Source organism: Podarcis gaigeae (assembly GCF_964106915.1).
Source record: "Podarcis gaigeae genome assembly, chromosome: 1".
In the NCBI taxonomy this organism is placed as follows: domain Eukaryota; kingdom Metazoa; phylum Chordata; class Lepidosauria; order Squamata; family Lacertidae; genus Podarcis; species Podarcis gaigeae.
The window spans coordinates 96583806-96606152 of record NC_139678.1 but is presented as its reverse complement, the minus strand read 5'-3'; the positions used below and the strand labels follow the sequence as shown (position 1 = coordinate 96606152).

General features: G+C 40.1%; 1 protein-coding gene across 6 annotated transcripts in view; it reads left to right on the top strand.

Moving 5' to 3' along the window:
* Positions 1 to 22347, top strand: part of NCKAP5 (NCK associated protein 5) — a 610895-nt gene that overhangs the window by 70865 nt on the left and 517683 nt on the right. For 2 of the 6 annotated variants that reach the window (XM_083703015.1, XM_083703009.1), the window contains exon 1: positions 4005 to 4475. The exons of 3 other annotated variants lie outside the window; for them this stretch is intronic. The gene's annotated coding sequence lies outside the window, so the exon portion shown is untranslated. Of the gene's footprint in view, positions 1 to 4004; positions 4476 to 22347 lie in introns of those variants that run through there. One more of the 6 variants, XM_083703013.1, reaches the window with a different exon arrangement.

The window sequence follows — 22347 nt, the reverse complement described above, 5'->3', positions numbered from 1 at the left end:
TGATGCCATAGGAGTGCAAATCTGGGTTCAAAGGTACACATCAGTGTAGCAACAAGGATCACACATTCAAGATTATAACTGACATTATTTAAGGCCTCATCTGCACTATACATTTAAAGTAGTAAAGTAGTAGTATATCAATTTAAGCAGTCATGGCTTCCTCCAAAAAATTATGGGAACTGTAGTCTGTTAAGGGTGCTTAACAGAACTACAGTTCCCACAAGTCACAGAACTACAATCCATCTTCTGAGGGAACTCTGCGACTTCTAACTCTGTGAGAGAAATAGGGGTCTCCTAACAAGCCTCAGCATCCTAAACAAGCTACAGTTCCCAGGATTCTTTGCAGGTATGGTACTGCTTTTCCATAAGCCAAAGTGGCTTATGGAAACACATTGACCAATACATGGACAGTAGAGACATTGGCCTGGTTAACAAATCATACTAAGCCAAACTATGGCTTACCAGACCACATTACTGTGCAGGCAGCCAGAGAGGAGTTACCAACTGCTTTGTCCTTTTTGTTGTCATGCTGTACTGAGCAAAGGCAAGGTTTGACTCAGTATGTTGTCTGAGTCAGGGCTCATGGTTAAGGGTTCTGTTCATGAACCATGTTTTGTTTGCCTCCGTTTTCTAGGGGAGAGCACAACTGATGTTAAATGTAAGCTTGTCACCCTTTCCAACTTGTTTTTGTAAGCATTCAGCATTGTCTCATAACAAGTGCCATTGTTGCCCATCTCTGCCTGCTTATTATTATGGCTTTACCAGCTGCTAAGGTGCCAACCAAGGCCTTCCTTATCGACTAGCAAGAACCTCTTATAATCCAGTCAAGCCTTTCTCCTTCATTAGCAGCCAGCTGCACTTTTCTTTAAAGAAAGCTTTACAAGACTCTGAAGTTCATCTCTGATTTTTTCATCTTTCCATCTCACTATCCAGATGCATTCATGTGCTTGCAACTCTGAATGTGTCTGTTTATAGAATCACAAATCGATATGAAGCCATGTAATCAAATACTTGTGCCAGGGTTTAGAAATCATTATTGCTTTGGCAATAATGGCAGCAGCGGCAACCACCACCACCACCACAACATTGACCTCTACAGGACAGGTCAATGACAGGCTAATTCTTTGGAACTTGGAGCATAAATGAAAGTTCTAGCCCTCAGTGGTGTGGCAGAAAGGTGGTTTTAAATGATGGCAGATGTTTGAGAAAAACAGGGATGAAGAGGCACTGAGAGAAAAATGGTGCTTTGAAACAATAGTAGAGGTTTGAGTAAAGGGAGGATGAAAAGAAAGTAAGAAAAAGTGGCCACTTTAATCAATGGCAAACGTTTGAATAAAGCAAGGATAGAGGAATACTGAGAGGGGATAGTGGTGATTAAAACTTTGGCAGATGTTTGAGCAAGTAGGAAGTGACACTGAAGTGGGGGAAGTGGCAGTTTAAAACAAGGTTTGAGTACAGCGAGAAGGGAGTTTAGAAAAGATCTATTCTGTTAGCTTTTTGGTGCTGGCTTCTGTGTTGCACCCATCTCTGATATTTTACTGTGGGCAGGTGGGGGCGGGGAGAGAAACTGCCATTTTCCTCTCAGTATACCTCCACCTCCACTTCGCTTTCGGTATTTCTACCTTTTTGCTGTTCTCAGACTTCTCCCTCTTCCATTCCCCAGCCTTCTCATGTGAGAGAGATAAAGGATGTGATGCCCTGGAATATTAAATAGTACCTTCACACAATGTATTTCACAATGTATTTTATTAACAAGCAAATACCCACAACATCCATCAAATGAGGGTGGAGCAGAAGGCACGGACAAAGAAAAACAAGGGCTGGGATTGGGAAGGTGGAACGTGAGCTTAGAAGTTACATGGAGTGCAAAGGGGAAGCTAAAGGAGATTAATGTGTGGGAAGTGGCAGGGGGTGGCAAGTGGATGGAGTAGGGGTGCATATCCTAATAATGCATAATTCTTTTACTTTCCTTAAAATCTTTACGTTATTTTTTTGCTGGAAAATATGGTTTTACTATCATTATATAGACTAAGTTTCAAGAGCTGCAAGCACTTCAGTCATGTCTAACTTACTCTTACCAGTCACAGTATCTGAGGTGGTGTGTCACTGCTTTGCCATCCTGCCTGCTGTGGTGGCACTGCTGCTTGTTGGGACTGGGTTCCAAATAATAAGCATACATTTTCCATAAATTGCCAACTTAGAAACATGAGTTAAAAATAAGAACTGACATCAACATAGTGATAAACCCACCTGAGAACCCGTTCTGCAACTCAGTGGGATCTATATGCATTTATAAAGTTCCTGGCCACCATTAAACCACCAAATTTCCCAGGAAGTCAGCACAAAGAGAATTGCATGGTGAATGCTTAGAATTTCAAGGCTCTTAAGCATTAATTTCAAAAGAATTGCACGCAGCCAACTTGTTAAATCATGCAACTCTTTGATAAAGTAAGTGGGGGTTCTGCCTATATAATGTGTGTTTCCTTTTCAACACAGCAACCGTTAAGTGCTTCATTTTTCTGCACCTGGCAACTGTTGTTAAAATTTCTGCATCAGGACTGTCAACATATATTTATGGAAAACAGTCTTCATTGTATTCTAGCCAGAGAATAATCTCCTTTTCTTTGGTGCCTTCATTCTTCTTGATACGCTGGTAGCGATGGTGGTGATGGCGACAAGTGAACATTTAAGCAGCTACAGTTTCACAGGTTCCTACTTACACTACAAAGCACACACAAAGGGGAGAGGGGAAGCCAGATATTCTTAGATGCTATGACTTTGTTCAGAAAAAAACAACCCTGTTATGTATTGGCTTTAAACCATGAATTTTTGATTTTGCTGTATTCTAAGAGCTCCATTGAGCCCAAAGTTAAGCACATCTAATTCAGACTAAACTCAGTGGCAAACATCAAGGCACATTCTTAGTTCTCCCCTGGGAATAAAGATACCATAAAGTGTTTAATTTTGGGTAGATGAGACCCCAGCTCTTATATTTACTGTGTGATTTCCCTAGAGTTCTTTTCCTAAAGTCGTCCCAAACATTTCTTTGGTTTATGTTTTCTCAGCTTTTACAATGGCTATACTTCAGCAATATTTGCTAAACAGTTAAAAAAAATAGGTGTGCCCTTACTTTGAACAGGTAGGACACATCTAGAGTACATACCTGTGCATACATCTTAAGACTCATGGAATAAAATAAGACCAAATTCAATGTAGACTTTCATAGGATGACACTGAATTTATTTAGCAACAAAAACCTTCTGCCTCCCAGCCCAATGCCCAGTCACTCAGAAGTCCAAATGAATTCAGTCTGACTCACTCCCAAGTAAATATGCCTAGAATTATGAATCTAGACAGCAAAGATAAAAAGAAAACAATAAAAATACAAATACTGTAAGGTAAAATCGATATAGAAACCAAATATTGTACTGATAAAATATAGAAACCAAATATTATACAAAAAAAACCCCCAAAACTAATGTACAGGGATCAGCAAAGAATATGTGGTGTAAAAATATTTTTCAGATACAATCAGTATAACTAGTTTACAATATCACAAACAATAGCACTTACAGAGGAGAAATCGAAATAAGAAATATAAAAATTATTTTCTGCATACAAGGAATGCAGATTTGGTTCTGTTCTGGAATGTTTGAAAAGCGAAAGTAGCACTTCCAAGTTTTACAATCTTCTTAATTGCTTTGCTGCCAGATTCTGTTTTTTTTTTATTAATTCCTTTCAAATTAATTAAGAATTGTTTGCCAAAAATTATTGATTACACAATTTTGTCTAGATGCATGCTGTTAAGAGGGAGCCAACGATATTCTAGCAATTCCTTTTGATGAAGTAATCAGGAAGCTTCTGGGGCCTGTTTCAGCTGCTGAGGGGCGTGCTGCAAATGCAAATTACTGCCAAATGAGATTCTTTCCAAATTCCAGCCAATTAAAATATATTTAAAGGGCAGCTGCTTAAAGGCAAAAACAATCCTTCCTCACACCCCCAAAACTGTTGCAAGAAACTTTCCAAGGCAAAAGTCCTCGAGTTTGTCAAGCAAGATCTTTAAAGTAATGCATAGCTGCTATTTATTTTGTCCAAACTGGTGGAATCTGTGAACGGCGCCTATCTGCAGTCAGAAGCTGAGATGACATGTTCAGCACCACCTTAAAAGAGACAAAGCAGGGAGTGTTTGTTCGGGTGTCAGTTTTCTCCTCTTGGCTCTTTAAACCATGTGTGTTTGGCTGCTTGCCCTCTGTGGAGCTGCATACAAATATTGACAGAACACAGTGGTATTTGTTAAGCTGGATCTTGGGAAGTGAATGATTAAAACTCTGAAGGAAGATCTGAAAACTTCAGAGCTTCCCTCCTCCCTCTCCTCAAGAATCTTTAACAGTGTTTAACAGAGTGAAAGTGAAAATGCTGAGCTTGGTTAAATGAAAGCCCTGACCTTCTTTTCCTCTGCCTTTGCCTTGCTGTAGGTAAGGACAAACTTCTTGAAATGTTTTCGTTCTTGCATGTTTTTTTAATCCCATTATGAATTAGTGGTTGTTTAATGTGTGGTAGTATTGAAAGGGGCTGGGAATGCTTTTGATTTAATTCTGTGATTTGGGCAAAAGTTATGAGACAATCTTTGTAAATAGACAGACTGTGTTAGCCAGTAACTATGCACCATCAAATGTTAATACTACTTTTCTCACAGTTCCATTACAGTAAGTGATAGGTGCATGAATCTCCTCAGACGTTTTAAAGACATACTTAGATCCAAATATCTGGGACACATGAAATTCACCTCAGAATTCCACCTAGTGGTGTTCAACTGAGAGTTCAAAGTTTGCTGCCTGGGTTGTACCTGCAAAACATTATTGTGTCCATCACATAGTTAATCACTGTCATACTGCTTTCTAGTGCCAATGAAAGGGTACTGAAAAACCTGTTTGACTTAAGGTTTTATTTTAACTTGAGAGACTCTTGAAACATTGGAATATTTCCCCCCCACTGTGTATACTTTGAAGAAATCACCGGATGACTGAAAAAGTGTATACTAAACATTGTCCTGAAATGGGCTTTTTGTAAGAACACAATTTATTTATTTATATCTAGAGAGAATGAAATAGACCTATGATGCAGTCAAAATTTTGATATCCATGAGGATTACCGGCTGCTTGTTGCTTCCAATTGCTGCATACTAGCACTCAAAACTGCAGAAGCCTGATGATTGCTTTCCATCTCAGTTGCTTATCACCAGTCTTTGGGGCTTCATCTTTTTTCAATGTAAGCAAAGCATCTTTCATGCCATGGGATCATGTTGCAATAGGAGGATTTTGGTTAAATATGCCTTGTTAATCTTTAATGTATAAGTAGCACTGAGCATTTGCCAAATGGAAACATTTAAGCAACACCTCATGTATCCATTGCCAAAATAAATGCTGGCAGGCTACAAAATAATATTTTTAAAAGAATTTTGCAACAAACTTCAACATGTGGGTTCAAATATTCCACGATCCTTTGATGCATCTTGGAAAACGTGCAAATGCAAGTTTGCCTATTAAAATCCTACAGTTGGGGGCTGGAAGTTTGCAAGCGTTCCTCTGATTGAATAGCACTTATTCATGAAGCAGGTCTAGTTGAGCTCAATGAAACAGCTTGTTTGAATCAGCACTACGCGTCATTAGAGTTAAGTAGAATTAGGCTCATAAGGAATGTTTATGGGCATATGATGTATATGTCTGATTAATATTGAAAGCTACCTTCACAGAGCAACATGTTAATAAACATAATCACATTTTGTGGAATGTCTTTTAAGAAAAGCAGAGATACACAGGGTGAGATGGGATTAGAAGCTGAAGTTTTTGGATTGCCTCTCTTTACTTAATACATTGGCCTTATCCGCAGTATTACCCTGCCATGGTATTTTATTTGTATCACAACTGCCAAGAAGCTCAGGGGGCTTTACATAGTTTCTCCCATTTTACAGTATCTACACAGTGATCTTGTGATTTAGTTATGGTGGTATTGACTGGCCTTAGTGAAACTCAGAAGTTGAAAAGCGTCTCTGTGGTCCAAGCAGATTGGTGTGGATTGCCTTTTTTCCAGCTGTGGCTGGTTTGCCTACAATGAATGTTTATGGCCAGGGGTAATCTAGCCACACTGCTCTATTATCTGGAAACCTCCTGTGTGGACTACGGTATGTGGGGCTGCCCTTGAAGAGGATTCATAAGCTTCAATTAGCACAGAAGGCAGCTGCCAGAATTTTAACCAGCAAGATTGGCTCACTAAATGAATTACTGTACATTGGCTGCCCAGTTCTTCTGAGCTAATGTAAAGGCACAGATGCTAACCTTGAAAGTGCTAAAAAGTACTCAAATAGATGAATATACCCTTTGGGCAAAAACAAGCCTGGCTATGCATTAAGATTTGCAGAGAAGGGTCTTCTTTGTGCCCCACTGTTAAGGAAAGTTCATTTTGTGGTGATATGGATGAAGCCGTCTCCTCAATGTTGCCTATTTGTGTCATGCCCTCCCACTAGAAACACAACAGGTACAGTGGTACCTTGGGTTAAGTACTTAATTCATTCCGGAGGTCTGTACTTAACCTGAAACTGTTCTTAACCTGAAGCACCACTTTAGCTAATGGGGCCTCCTGCTGCTACCGTGCAGCCAGAGCTTGATTTCTGTTCTCATCCTGAAGCAAAGTTCTTAACCTGAAGCACTATTTCTGGGTTAGCGGAGTCTGTAACCTGAAGCGTATGTAACCTGAAGCGTATGTAACCCGAGGTACCACTGTACTTCTTCATATGTAGTAGGAACATTAGAATATATAAGTAGGGCTATGTTGCACAATGCCGAAGAGTAACATTCTTTCTGAGCACCACAAATATTCAAGGGTAGTGCTGATATCTCCTTGACAATTCTTTACAAACTTAAAGGCCACTTTATAATGGGTGGACCAACTGAGGGGTCATCACCTCATTAACTGAAAACCTATTACCTTTCCAACATGGCCACGCAATAAGGCCACATCAAAGCACAAATAAATAGAGCTACTGTTCCAGAGGGATTTGTGAGGTATGCTAGAGAAAACCATAAGGAAGGTGAATGCCTCAAACACACTCATTTGTTCCAATACATTTGCTAGGCATACTCTTTATTGGGAGGCTGCTGAAAGACGTACACAAAACTAAATGCTTTTCTCCTGGGTTAGCAGTCCAAATCTGTCATTGATGGTTAGGGAAGAAATTTAGTAGACAGATGCAGTAAATATTTTTTTCTGAAAGCAGAAGCAGTTTGTTGCAGGGGTTAAAAAACCCAACCAAAGGGTATGACATTTGTAGGACATCGGGTGAGTTAATATGTAGCAACATTTACATTTCCTATTGCATTCTAGATTGATCACATGCACACACATTCACACAGCTACACATAGCAATTGTGAGGCATTAGGACAATGGTGGCCAATTTGCTTCTCCTTCTTTCTTTGTTTGATATGTGTGCCACAAATCAATTCAAACTGTGGCGTAGTGCCATCCTGTTGTGCTCTGCAGTGCATTAGCAAGGTTTTCTGGTATATTTAGATATGGGTTGACTAAAATGGCATGTTTTTCTTGTCTGCTGGGCTTGGAACAGCTAGCACAGGAGAGTCAGCCAGCCAAACTATGCTATAACCAGGCCTGTAGGTCATTGAGAGAGGGGGACACACAACTTTCGGTACCTGTGAAACCCATGCCTCCAGACAGGGCTCCTGTGCATTAGGAACAGTGATTATAAAATCAAAAGCAATGCTGATAGTTGAATGCATTCTGCTTCTCCTAGATTCGGTAGTGCAAAGCGCAAGAAGTGTTTGGTCAACAAACATACACATGCAAATTAAATAGTATCTGTAATTCTTCCTGAGGAAATAATGTGATCTGTCTTGGTATATAACTTGAACTTTGTAGTGTAACAGACAAGGGAACCTGTGACCTTCTATATATGGTTGAACTACAATGTCCATCAGGCCTGACCACTGGCTATGCTGGAATCCAGCAATGTCTAGAGAGCCACAGGTCCCCCATCCCTGTAGTACAGGGCAGACCTAAACATGCCTGATAATTTTCTAACATTTAAGTTTTGCACTTTTACAGTGCCAACTATAGATCCTTCCTACCTCTAAAAGATACACCTATCTGGCAAACAATTTAGGTTAGAACTGCAGCACAGCCTTAACTGGATGGTTGTTCCTGGACAAGGCTGAATGGGAGAAATAATCATAGTAAGCATATGTGAAGCATCCTGATTAACATCACAGAGTCCTTGGCACCAACCCTGGTCTCAAAATCCAGACTTTAATGGGAATTTTGCCCAAGCTGGGACTACAGGATCCACTTCTTGTAACAGCAAACAGATGTTCACTTACATTTTTTGGAGCTGATTTGGTGCCCCCCCCCCTTCTGCTCTATTTCCCTGCTCTCTGTACACTGTAGTGTTCCATTGGGCTTCTCAATATAGTCACTAGCATTTCATGCCTTTGGCATAGAAGTAAACACTAAGTTTTGGGAAGTTGTCTTGTTAAGACTTCATAAAACATTATTTTACAAACACTTTCACATTGACAGCAGGAATGGGACATACCCTGCAATCATAGTAGGTTATGAAAAAGCATTATGGAATCACCATGAAAGCTGTCAAAGTCCTATATATATATCCCACACTGCTAGCAATTGGGAAGACACTGTAAAGGTGCAAAAGTGTTAGGATAGGAAAGTTCTATTTGTCTTGGTAAACTGGACCAACACTCCATTTTTCGTGTTGTTGCAATGCAGTGTGACCAGTCTGAAACAACTGGCTCACATGTGCATTAGAATGTATGTACAAATGTTTAACTCGGTTATCTTTATTAGATAACCTTGATCAAACTACTCTTTTTTGGTCTCTCAACCAAGGCAGGACAAATGGCACCTAGAATTTTGTAGCTCTCAAGATGGATGGGGCTTAACTATCTTATTGTTCTTCCTAAACTACAGCTTTCTTACCTGAAGTGTAATTTACTGATAGTCTCTTAGAAACCACAAAGCTGTTTCTCCTAAAATGAGGAATCACCCCACCTCTCAAGTATAAAATCCAGCACTGTAGTCTGATGGACTGGAATTTAACTCTTCTTGCACAGCAGTAATTAACACTGATAAATGAGAGGGCACGTCCGTGAAAGACCTTGGCAAGCAAAGCACATTGCTGTGGTTTGCTAAATGCTACTCATGCTGCCTTAATGGAATTATTGCTTTCTAAAACATGAGTGCTTTTCCTTGTCAGAGGACCACAATCAGCTTCCAGAGCAAAGGAGTTCCTCCTCCCCTTCTTTTTCTGTGTGGTGTGAACCACTAAATATAAACAGAGTATCATGTTTAGAACTACTACTACTACTGTGGTAAGCCACATGAATTTTGTGTTTTGTCATTCTATCACATTGGATATTCAAGCCATATACAGTGGTACCTCGGGTTACAGACGCTTCAGGTTACAGACGCTTCAGGTTACAGACTCTGCTAAGCCAGAAATAGTACCTCGGGTTAAGAACTTTGCTTCAGGATGAGAACAGAAATCGTGCAGCGGCGGGGTGGCAGCAGCAGTGGGAGGCCCCTTTAGTTAAAATGGTACTTCAGGTTGAGAACGGATCTCCAAAACGAATTAAGTTCCTAACCCGAGGTACCACTGTACTTCATTATTTGAGGTTTGCTTGACGGTTACAGATTGGCTTGCTGCATTGGGGGAGTCTCCCACAGCAGCTGGGATGGTTCATGTAGAGAGGAGGGAAGGGGCAAGACTGTTCCGGTCACAATGAATCTAAGGTCCATTCCTTATCTGACTTTTATTGGATGAATACAATCAAAACAGCACCTAAGCCCCACTACTTTATGCCTTGACCAGCCATGAACTTCACATTGAGCTGGACAGAATGCTAGCTCCTAACCTGCTGCACAGTGCCTAACCATTATTCTTGAAGATTGTTGAGAAACTGCTGCTGGTACAGTTGGGTCAAGCTGTCTTATCGTTGAATGGGGCAGCAAAATGACACCATATATTACTCATTTTATTCTTATTCTTCTTGTTCTTTTTTAAATTAAATTTCTATACAGCCCTTGATCAGAGGATCACAGCAGCTGGCAGTAGCAGCAGCAAAAGAAAAAGGGAAAAAAGAAATGTAAAAAGCCCAACTGTCCTGCAAACAACAGTGGTGCCTGGTTGCTTTTCAGAAGATGTATGATAACCTGCTATCTATAGTTTGATCTTTTCTGGTCCAGTAAAAGGGCTCTTAACTTTTGTGATTGCAGAGCATGAGAAAGTATGAGCAGCAATTGCTGTTGATCTTAATGCAGATTCACTTTGAAGAGTTAGATTGCACTGCTGTGGACCTATGTTATGTACATATTACATTTTAAAGTGTCATCTCTGCATCCTCAAGCATAACTTGGAATGGTATAATTCCATCTCAAGTAGGTCCTTCTAAAATTCAGTAATGTAAAGGGAGAAGAGAATTCACTTTTGAACAGAATCCACTTGTTGGTCTCTGATTTAGACTCCATTAATGGTATATAAGGGACGCAGGTGGCGCTGTGGGTTAAAGCCTCAGCGCCTAGGACTTGCCGATCGAAAGGTCGGCGGTTTGAATCCCTGCGGCGGGGTGCGCTCCCGCTGCTCGGTCCCAGCGCCTGCCAACCTAGCAGTTCGAAAGCATCTCCGGGTGCAAGTAGATAAATAGGGACCGCTTACCAGCGGGAAGGTAAACGGCGTTTCCGTGTGCGGCTCTGGCTCACCAGAGCAGCGATGTCACGCTGGCCACGTGACCCGGAAGTGTCTCCGGACAGCGCTGGCCCCTGGCCTCTTGAGTGAGATGGGCGCACAACCCCAGAGTCTGTCAAGACTGGCCCGTATGGGCAGGGGTACCTTTACCTTTAATGGTATATAAACAATCATCCATAAACCTGTAATACTAGTCTGCATGCAAGCTAGCATATATGATTGAGGAGAGATTGAGATGAGCAACTCTTGTTTCCCAATCCTGCCTTAACTCTTTAGGTCAAATGTACCAAGTTACCGCAGCTTTAGTGGTGATACCCAATAGACAGTGCTGCCATAACCAAACATGGTTGATCCCACACCAACACTTGTGAACTATTATGAAAACTTATGGGTAGTCTTCCTTGCCTTTCCCAAAGCTGAAATAACAGCAGAACACTCTTACATAATAGTTTAAGAGGCAGCAAATGACATGTATTGCTTTATTGATTGTTACATGTTTGGTGAGACTAAAAAACCACTGGAAAACACAACACTACACTAGGAAAGTGCATGTAGGTCGGGTCTTGTTAAGAATCAATTCTACAAGTAGAGGGACAGATATGGCAGTAAGAAGAAAGGGTGGTGTGAATCTATGGCCCCATCCTTACTACACATTAGAGCAGTATCATACCACTTTATACAGCCATGGCTTCCCACAAAGAATCATGGGAAGTGTAAGTTGTTAAGGGTGCTGAGAGTTGTTAGGATCTGTGTAGATCTGTGAGGGGAATAGGGGTCTCCGAACTCTCAACCCCCATAGGAAGCCACAGTTCCCAGGATTCCTTGTGGGAACCCATGACTGCTTCAAATGAATAGTGCAGATGGGACCTACCATGTCTAGCTTGTCAAAAAGAATACTGACAAAAATGTTACTAGAAGAAATGTGAGAAAATTCTGCATCTTTTCCAGTCCTTTACAATCCTATGGCAAAAATAATGTCTGACCCTGTCTCTTTAGTGAGGTCAAGCGGCACAGGGTCTTTACCTCAACAGAAGATTCCCTGGATCATTTCCTGTACTATTTAATTCAACATGATGTGATTTTCTCTCTCCAGTGGATTCAGTGTCTCAGTAAGGCAATAAGACACAAACAAACCATACCTTGCGAAAATGCTTTGTGATTATTTGGCAAGGCATCTGCAGTATATGAGGGACTGCTATTAATAATAAAAGTATGTTGCTGAAAATAGAGCTGCAAGCTATAAGGGGAGGGGAAACCCAAAGGAATTACTGGGCCTTATTGCACCATATTTGGCTCTTCCAGCAAAGTAGTCGAATGTGCCAAATATGAGTAATTTTTAAACAAAGAAATCTATGCATGGATTCTGGATTCTAAAGGGGGAAACTAAGAAAATTGAAGTTGGCAATGAATGCACATTTGTGCAACTAATGGATTCTTTTCTTGTTTCTGGCCTCTCAGTTCATAAAGCTTCTGAGAGGCAGCAGAGGGGTGTTTTCAGCAGGCTGCCTTAGTGACTGGCCTCTTTTAGCATTAGGCTTATTAACAGGCCTCCACCTCTCAGATATTTCAGGGCATATATGGGTTTTCAGTAGCTGTCTTTCTAAAGGAAATGTGGGGAAACTGTATGGTACTTCAAATGTGTCCCTGGGAATTTGGTACCACACAGTAGAGAACCCTTGGCTGCCATCTTAGGGATAGGAAGAAAGAGTAAGTGGCCACTTACTCTTTCTTGCCATGGGATGAGAGAGAAGAGATGAGCACTCTGCCTTACAATTCTAATAGCCAATATCTATGGCTTTAAAGGAACTATTTATTTTCATAGTGGATTTTGGTCCACCAAGGTAAATAGATGAAGCTCACTTTTGGAATGCATTTTATCAGGTTTCCGGAGCTACTTTCTTCCTATTCAGCAGTAGAGATAGATTTGCAAATGGCTGTGGATGAACCTGGACAAAGCTTTGTGTTTGCATGTTCCCCTCTTCTCTTCAAGCATGACTGGATAGAGTTTAGTCTAACTTTAAAAAAATAACAATCACAGTTTAACACTATGTCTGGACTAGATACTGTATCTTGGGTTTAAAACAAACCCTGGTATGTTTCAGAACAAGCAGACTTCAAAGGCCCAGGGTTATGAAACTGGTTTGTTAAACTAACCATTGCTTGTTTGAAATCAGGGTCCCTAATTTGAATGGAATGCTAAATCATGATTGTGGGAAAGTGAACGAAAATGCTAGCAAAGGGAATTTAGGAGTACATGAGTCTGATACTTATTCGCTCAGGGTTGTTTGGGCTCAGCCACAAAGGGGTAAACCACCGTTTAGCATTGCGTGCAAACATGGCCAGAGAATTCAAGCCTGGAGGTTGTGAAACTAGTCTCTCTAACACTTGGAGACTATGCAGATTTAAATGGTATCTAAAGAATAATCCTGAAATGAGTTAGGTGGGAATAAACAGCTAACCAAATCTCACATAAAGGGGCCTGTACTGGAACTAGGCTCTTGTTTGTGAATTTACAGTCAAAAGATTCTTCTTTTTTTGCAATCCATTCTTGTTCTGCATCTTTTAAAGACTGATGAGCATAGCATTGTGTTGTTTTTTAAAACATTTGGAAGCAGTATAATCTTCTATCTCTGCACTGCCCCCTTATTTAGATTAAAATCTTTAAAGAGCATTTGATATGGTGACCTTTGGTTTACAAAATAGAGACTTTAGCAAGGAATGCTTATTGCACATTGGCTGCTGCTCTTTGGACCAGACTAAGGCTATCAAGATAAAAATGTTAGGACACAAAATCCTACAGAAATCTTAGGAGCAGGCAGAGCTGGTTCCAAACTCTGTTTTTTTTCTTAAAGGAATGGAAGGAAAACAATATACAGTATTCTGAAACAGTCACCCTGTGGCAAACATCCCACCACATATAACTTCTAGGCTTGCTATTTTCATACTTCTTTTTACATCGATTTGCATCATAGCTTACTTTGAGAATGATCACTGTTTCTATTTATTAATTCTTGCTTTGTGCTCCTAAACTGTTCAAAGAAACTGAAATCATGCATGCGCTAAGCACCTTGAAAGAGATTATTAATAATAGCAGAACACGTTTAAATTCAGATTATTTTTTTAAAAAAGTCAAATGGGATAGGAAAAGAAGGCAAAGAAGCATATTTCATTATTCTAGCAAGGCAGACTGAATTAACACAAATAAACAACTTTGTAAGATAAATGGACTCGTTCCTTTGGAACTTTCTTCACATATTGACCGTTGAGATTATGGCTCCTATCACATGATTAGAAACATGCTGTGCATTTTCTTTTTAATCTCTGAAGAGCCAAGATCACAACCCAAGCCCTGCTTGTGACATAGCATTGCTTGTGCAAGTAGTCTACTTGCATAAGTGGTGTAATTTACAGGTAATTCAATATCTAAACTAAACTTTGCCAACCTGGTGCCCTTCAGATGTTTTGGACTACAGCCCCAACAAGCCGCCTCCAACCATCATAGTCACCTGGAGAGCTTCATGTTGGCAAATGTTAATCTAAATTTGCTATTAGGCTGTTCTCTCTCTTTCACCAGTAAACAGGGTGGTGTGGCTGATTCTCATGTGACAAAATCACACTGGAGATGTGCTGCCTGATGGGACAGCAATGAGCCAAGCAGCTGTGGGCGAAAGGGTACGCTTCAGGTGTCAACTGCAAACAATTAAATCCCCTCCCCACAACCAGCATAGAGCAAAATGCCACCACTGTTTTAGATCTCATCCAATGCACTCTGCTTTTGCTTGTGTCATGGTTGTGTGTCCAATCTGTCTGCCTGGTAACAAGTAGGTGCACAGCTGAAAAAAGACCTCCCCCTAGTAGTCACCGCCCATCTGAAGCATAGCTGTCAACGTTTCCCTTTTTTTAAGGGAAATTCCCTTATTCCAAATAGGATTCCTCGCAAGAAAAGGGAAAAGTTGTCAGCTATGATCTGAAGGACCTTAGTAGAATCTTAACATCAGGCAGGTACATATGGAAGTAGGCACTCTGAGGTAAAAGCATCAGAAAATAGCCAAGCTATGGGAAGCCTATCATATCTTAAGGCTAGGTAGAAATTTTACAGTTAAATCAAGTATATTGAACTGGATTTAGAAATGAAATGGTAGCCACTTGGAGAACTGGTGAAATATGTTCCCAGTAGACTGCCTTGGTTAGAATCCTAGTAACCTCTTATTGAATCAGCTTCAGTTTCCAAATTGTATTCAAGGTAGGCACTATGCACAACACATTATAGTAGTCTAAATGGAAGGGTCCAGAGCATGGATCACAATAGTGTAGCTGTTCATAATTACAGTAATTATTTCTATATTATTATTATTATTATTATAGTAATTATTTCTACACTTGCATAAAGGTAAAGGTAAAGGTACCCCTGCCCGTACGGGCCAGTCTTGACAGACTCTGGGGTTGTGCGCCCATCTCACTCAAGAGGCCAGGGGCCAGCGCTGTCCGGAGACACTTCCGGGTCACGTGGCCAGCATGACAAAGCTGCATCTGGCGAGCCAGAGCCGCACACGGAAACGCCGTTTACCTTCCCGCTGGTAAGCGGTCCCTATTTATCTACTTGCACCCGGAGGTGCTTTCGAACTGCTAGGTTGGCAGGCGCTGGGACTGAGCAGCGGGAGCGCACCCCGCCGCAGGGGATTCGAACCGCCAACCTTTCGATCGGCAAGTCCTAGGTGCTGAGGCTTTAACCCACAGCGCCACCTGCGTCCCACTTGCATATATACATATAAATTAGAATATGGAAATTTTATTCAAATCAGTATCCTACTCTCACCTCTTTTTTGATGATGCATTTTCTCTTTTTTGGCGATATGTAAGTGGCCATGCTTGGATTTCTGTCACGTTCTAATTTCATTCATCATCTCAGAAGTGCTTGGTGTCCTTCAGTTTAGATGCAGATGGGGGAAGAAGGTCACAAATTTCAACAGGGAAAGTTTTCCCTTTCCCAAAAGAAACAGCAATTCCATAGTGTTCCAGAAATATTTGTTAGAGTAATACAAAATGTGAGAGTTGAAAGCATTCCATTACAGTAATACTGTAATGATATTAAAGAATTGGCTACTAGTCTCATGATTCATGAAACAATAATCAAAAGAAAAGTTTGTTTCAGTAACAAAAACTTGCTAGAAAGAAAGAAACTGGAATTCTATGAACAAAATAAATTCTGTTCTTCTCAGATAACGTGAAAACTGATGTCACTTCTAATTCTCTTGAGGGAAAAATGGCTACAGTTAGAAGTACATCAATGCAGCCATTTATTACCCAGACCAGTCTATAAAAAGACATTGTGTACAAGTTTTCACTTTCCATGCCAGAAATGCATTCCTGGAACATAACTGCAGTCTTTTTTTATTTAGTAATTTAGATAATAGTTTCTCCATGAACTTTCATAACATTTATTTACTACCCTAAAGGATTCAGTCGAGTTCTTGTGGAATCCTTTAGCATCCAGCATTTTCATTATATTATATAGGTTCATGAACCTTATGTGGAAAATAATCTTATTAGGCAGATTTACATGAATTTACAAGCTTTACGGAGAAGCACAGAGGAGAGAAGTATGTAGGATTATATCAAGGGGAAATGTGCTGGCTGGAACAATTGTGGGAACATGAGGAAGGGGAGGCAAAGGATGCAAACAATTATGAAATCTAATGGTGTTCATCCACCAGCAGAATGGACTTTCCTCTGGTGGTTTGGGGTTATGATTATGCTTCCAGAGCAGATTTTGGGCAGAGGCTTCCAGGGGGAGGAAAGGAATTGAAAAGAGCAGAAGTTCACTTGCATGATACTAAGTGTTGCCTGTTGAGTTATTGGGTCAAGTAGCATTTTGCCTGCATATTATTATCAATTTTAAAATCGGGAAAGGTTGGGAAATGAAGCTTCTCACATGCCAAATGAATAAAGTTCTTTATTTTGCATTTTATTTAACAACCTCTAGGTACCTGTGAGAAACAATTAAAATGTCGTCTGACATCTTCCCTAACTACTCCTGTATATAATAGCTTACCGGTATATATCTTATATATCCACAAATCTATCTGAATGAAAGATGTTCAGACTATTAGAGCTCCTTACCCAATTTTATTTTTAAAAATCCCATTGTTAGTTCTGGAAAGCAATTAAAAACAAACAAACAAGCAAACAAAAACCTTCAACCTCCCAGAGCCCTTTTACTTTCTTAATTAAAAAAAACCCTCCCCAGTTACTTTAATTTTCAATTTTAGCTCTATGTCACTAGTTTCTTACTTTGTTTTGTTTTGTGTTCAACACAGATAATTAATCCATAGATAAGTATCCATGATTTCTTTAATGATATAGCTAAATTATATAGTTTTCAGGCACAGTACCACACCCACACCTGGAAGTTGCTTGTATTTACATGTTTGTATCTTCTTCTTTTTTTATAATATTTTTTATTAGTTTTATGAAATACAGAAAAAAGAATAAAGAGCATATTATAGAAAAAGAAAGTTACAAATTTTCTTACTCTTTTTTCCAAATCTGTTGGACTTCCCCACGTCCTCCCAACTCTGCATTCTCTGTGATGCATAACGTCTGCAATTTGTTAACTTATTTCAATACTTATTATATCTTCTTTTTTATCATGTTACCCAATTTCAAATGTATTATAACCCAAATCATGTACATTTTCATTTTAACACAATAAAGTTGTTTCATTATTCTATCTCTGACTCCTTGTACCTTAATTTCCATTTCTTTAATTTAACATTACTGAAGCTAGAATTTCCTAAAAGGTGCGTTTTTTAACATTCATACAACTTATAATGTTTTTCCAAATAGTCTTTAAATTTTCTCCAATCCTCCTCGAATGTTTCTTCTCCCAAGTCTCGGATTCTGCCAGTCATTTCGGCCAGTTCCATATAGTCCATCAACTGCGTGTGCCATTCTACATGTTTGTATCTTCAACATTTTATTTTAAATATCAGATACTGTACTTCATTAATTTATTTAATCTTCTGTAAAGTAGATTAAAATTAATGTTTAAGAAGCTGGTTTCTCATAGAGGCCTTGTGTATTTTCAAAATCAACATGATATGATTAGTATTTATTTAGGCTGCTTTTCTGAGCAAATGCCCATCTAAAGCGGCTTGCAGGCAAAACAGATAAAAAACAGTACAGAGTTTAGAACCATACACAAATTTACTTTTAACACACAACTCAACAGTTGAACAGTGGTACCTCGGTTTAAGAACAGTCCGGTTTAAGAACGATTTGGTTTATAAACTCGGCAAAACCGGAAATAGTGTCTTGGTTTGAGAACTTCACCTCAGTCTAAGAATGGAATCCGACTGGTGGAAGGGCGCCGACGGTGGTAGGCCGCATTAGGGAAAGCGCGCCTTGGTTTAAGAACGGACTTCCGGAACAGATTAAGTTCGTAAACCAAGGTACCACTGTATCAAGTATCAGGTATCAAACTTCCTTTCGGTCACAGACCAGCATAAGATAAAACATGAATAAACTGAACACATAAGACTTAAATCAGGCAAGGAATAAAAAACTAGTAATTAGTAAGGGACAAACAGTTAAAAACTACTATAAGGGAGGGCACGTGAAGGAGCAGAGACCTTGCATTTGGGGCCTAGTTTGTGGCGCAAACCATCCTTTGGTAGCACAGAATCTAGCAACTGAGTATGTAACATATGGGTTTTCATCTTGAAGTAGCAGGAAGGTATAAAGTTGTTCTGTGCAACCTGGGAATTTATGTAATATAGGCAAGTTGAACCTAGCTGGTATATCTGTATAGTATTGGCAGTGAAAAAAGACACGTTTTGTTATTTCCAGTTGCCCAGAGCCACATGGGCCTTTCCTCCCCTCATACGGTATCTTCCTAAAGTTGCCTTCTTGGATGGCTAAAGGGAGGGCCTGGCAACAGACCAGAGTGAAAGTCCTTTGCTGTTTTGGAATTTCAAGGTTCATCATATATGGCATCTGGGAGTGAAGTGTCTTCTGGTTTCACTGATTAAAAATGTCAGGGACCTGGCTAGATCTTCTTGGCATTTTGTATCTTCTACACCCCGTTTGATGGTTTTGGGGGCTTGTTAAAACCCAAGTCAAGTAGGATCTGCGGGGTGAAGCCTAGAGTTGTTATTATGTTTATCACTGCACATTTCCATGTCGTTTAGAAATAATAATTAAGGGAGGAAGGCCATGCAGAAGGAGAGAGAGTCTCAGCCAATAATTTAGTGTGGTGATCCTTACAAACCCAGTTTCAAGACGTATGGTAGCATTGGAGATGTGTTTAAGCACTTGTAGGGCTGATCCTAAGAACTTAGATTGTACCAGTTCTAATGGTGTGCAGTTGGCAAAGGGGCCTAATTGGGCACCATATACAAGTTGTGCAATGAATTTGGCCTCAAAAAGTTTGAGGGCTGCAGGTATATATTGTCCGCCTTTAGTCCTGAGGTACCTGAGTATTGCATTTATGCACCTCTGGGCATTCCCTGCAACATAATCCCCATGGGCTTTTCTACTTCCTGAAGAGTGAAGGGTTATACCCAAATATTTGAAGCGGGTGACCTGCTCAATCTTATGGCCATTGATGTACCATGAGCAAGGTTTGGGCCTTTTGGCAATGATTTTGGTTTTCTGATAATTTAGTTTGCTCTCCTTGCAGAATACTGCTAATGTTTTCATGGCTCTTTTAAGGCCTATAGGAGTTCTTGCGAGGATTGCTGCGTCATCTGCATAAAGCAGCACAGGGATAGATATGCTTTTCTGCTAGTTTTGGAGGCTGTAAGTTCATGTTGTAGAAGAGAGGTACCATATCATTTATATAGAAATTGAATAAAAATGGGGCCAATATGCACCCTTGATTGATGCCTTTTTTGGTTTGGACTGCGCCCCATTGGCCAGATTGAACCCAACATCGAGGGACCTACCAATCGGGTGTTATGGCTGACTAATCTTACCCACCCACAACACAGGAGGTCAGTCTCCAGGTCTCACTGCAACACTTGACCTCTTTTAGGGAGGACACATTGCTGTAGGGTAACCATAGCAAAGGACTATTCACTTTACCGGCCTAAGGCATGGTACACCAGGAGAGCCAATGGAGCAGATCTGAAACTGCAGATTGAATGGTAAGAGTGCACATATATTCCAATTAATAGCTTTGGCCCAAACCATTTAGTGCTTTAAAGGAAAACCAGCAGTCTAAATTGTGCTTGGAAACACACTGGCAGCCAGTGCAGCATATATATTTGCATATGAACAAGGCCATACATACATTGTCTTCTAACTGTATTTACTCTTACTCCTTACTGCCCAAATACCTTCCTTCCTTCCTTCCTTCCTTCCTTCCTTCCTTCCTTCCTTCCTTCCCTTCATTTCCTCTGCTGCTAAAAACGTAGATTACGTTCCATAGGACAGAGATAAATGTATTTATTTAGAATGCAAGGGTTCAATCCAATCCAAATATCTTTATTGTACTAGCTATTGGCCACGACATGCAAGGTTTTGGAATCATTCCCACGAAGTCTGTCAAATCAGAACAGGGAAACTCTTTGTGAGATTCACGTCAGAAAATGGGGTTATTTGTATACTGTATTAAAAACGTATGTGCTGCAGAGAAGCTGACTGTGCCATGTTATTACAGTGAAAAAGATGTCCCGCAATATATTCAGCATACTTCAGTATCACCATAAATAAGAAACAATATTTGTGGTGACCATCAAGCGATTAAAAGAAAATAAAAGAATGGATTTGAGTACTGTAGTTAACATTAGATTCAATCGGATAGTTGCAGGAAGTTCTGATTTTCTCTCCCCAAATTAATGCTGGCTGGCTATGAGTAATATCAATAATTCATCACCCGAGTTCATTTCGATATGATCTGTTGATGCACACCACCAGAGCACATGGCAGTAATATGAGCATTTAGGTGATTTACAGATCTACAAAATAGCAAATAATCAGAAATTTCTTCAAGTGACAGCCTGCAAGGGCTTTTGAACATCTGAAATGAGGATGTGCAGCGAGATCAGTATATTATAAATCACGTTCGTCTTTTTTTAGTACTCTTTGGTGGTCCCAGGGTAGAAGTGCATGCACTTAGACCATCTACTTCCAACACTGTTTCCAGTGCCTAAGTGACAGATTATGTTTTATATAATGGTGCTCTTTCTATATCCTTATTAACTCTTTAGTCCCTCAAGGCAAATTATATTCACTGGTGTACATCATGGATACAGGCACTATGTGTCTGCAAATATTTATTTATTTATTTATTTCAGTGTCTGTTAATCCTGATTGTTGTGGTCTTGAATGTGAATCATTTAATAAAGCAAACCCTGCAATGGCAACCCATTCTATTGCTTTGTAATAGAGATGCATCTTCATTTCTTTATATGCTGCACTTCCTACATATAGCGGTCTCTCCAACTCTGTCCTGTCTGTCCACTCTAGGCTGCTCCGTAGAGTCCCTAAGTATATGGAGAGGGCTTACGTGCATGTGATTGTTGCTAAGAGGTGGGAAAAACCTCTAGATAGGCCCAATTTGTCTGCAGACAAATTCCTCCCAGGCCCTGAATATGGCAACCAGTTAATTCCACAGCAAGGTTGTGCTAGAACACTGCCTGCTTACCTGAGGCAGGGCCAAAAGATATAGGGTGGGTGGGATGTCCGTTGCCGACTAACTGCCCACTCACAGCACTACCGGAATATTGTGCTATGGGGGAAGGTCTAAGTGAAGACTGTTGTGTATTGAGTCAAAGGATTTTATATCTGTATTATTATTGTCTGTATTTGCATTAGGGTAAAGTAACTGCCTTTTGGTTCCAGAGGGTACAGCTACTATTGGTTAATTTAAGCTGCTGTATTTGGATCCTCTGTCTTATTGGTTTCCTCCAAAAGGCAGGACTGTGATTGCATGATATTGTTCCCTCCAAAATGTATCCTTTCTAGCTAGTTCCCTGTCCCTATAAATGTAGCTCTCCCCTCCTCAGGTCTTAGTCTTGTTTGCTTTAATAAAGAAGTGTTACTAGAGAACTGTCTCCAGCATATTATGTCAAGAGAGCTGAAATCACAAACCCCACGTCACAACAAAGACTAGCTCCCCTAAGTCCACCTCCAAAACCACGCCCACTGGAATGGCCACAATTGGCCAATTTGAAGTGCAGTTTTTGTCAGGACAACTCAGAAGACCCTGTGACTGGCCAAGGCTGTTAGTGCCACCATTGGTCACTTGGATTAGGACTTCTGCCCCCCTGGTTCCCCAATGAATTTATATAGAGTGTTTGTTTTCCTACTGCTGTGGTTTTAGGCTTTTTTTTTAGTTTAAGTTTTATTGTACTGAATGTGTGGCTACTCTGTAAATTTCTGTGGGTATTCTGCGATAGAAAAGTAATATGATAAATACTGTACTAAACATAATAATTTAAATGGAGGTGAGAGCATCCTGTAGAGGTGATTTCACTTGGTACTCGTTTAGAACCTTTTTTTATAAAGTGTTATGCAGTGCAATGCTATACATGGTTACTTGGAGCTATCTCCCACTCAATTCAATGGGGCTTTT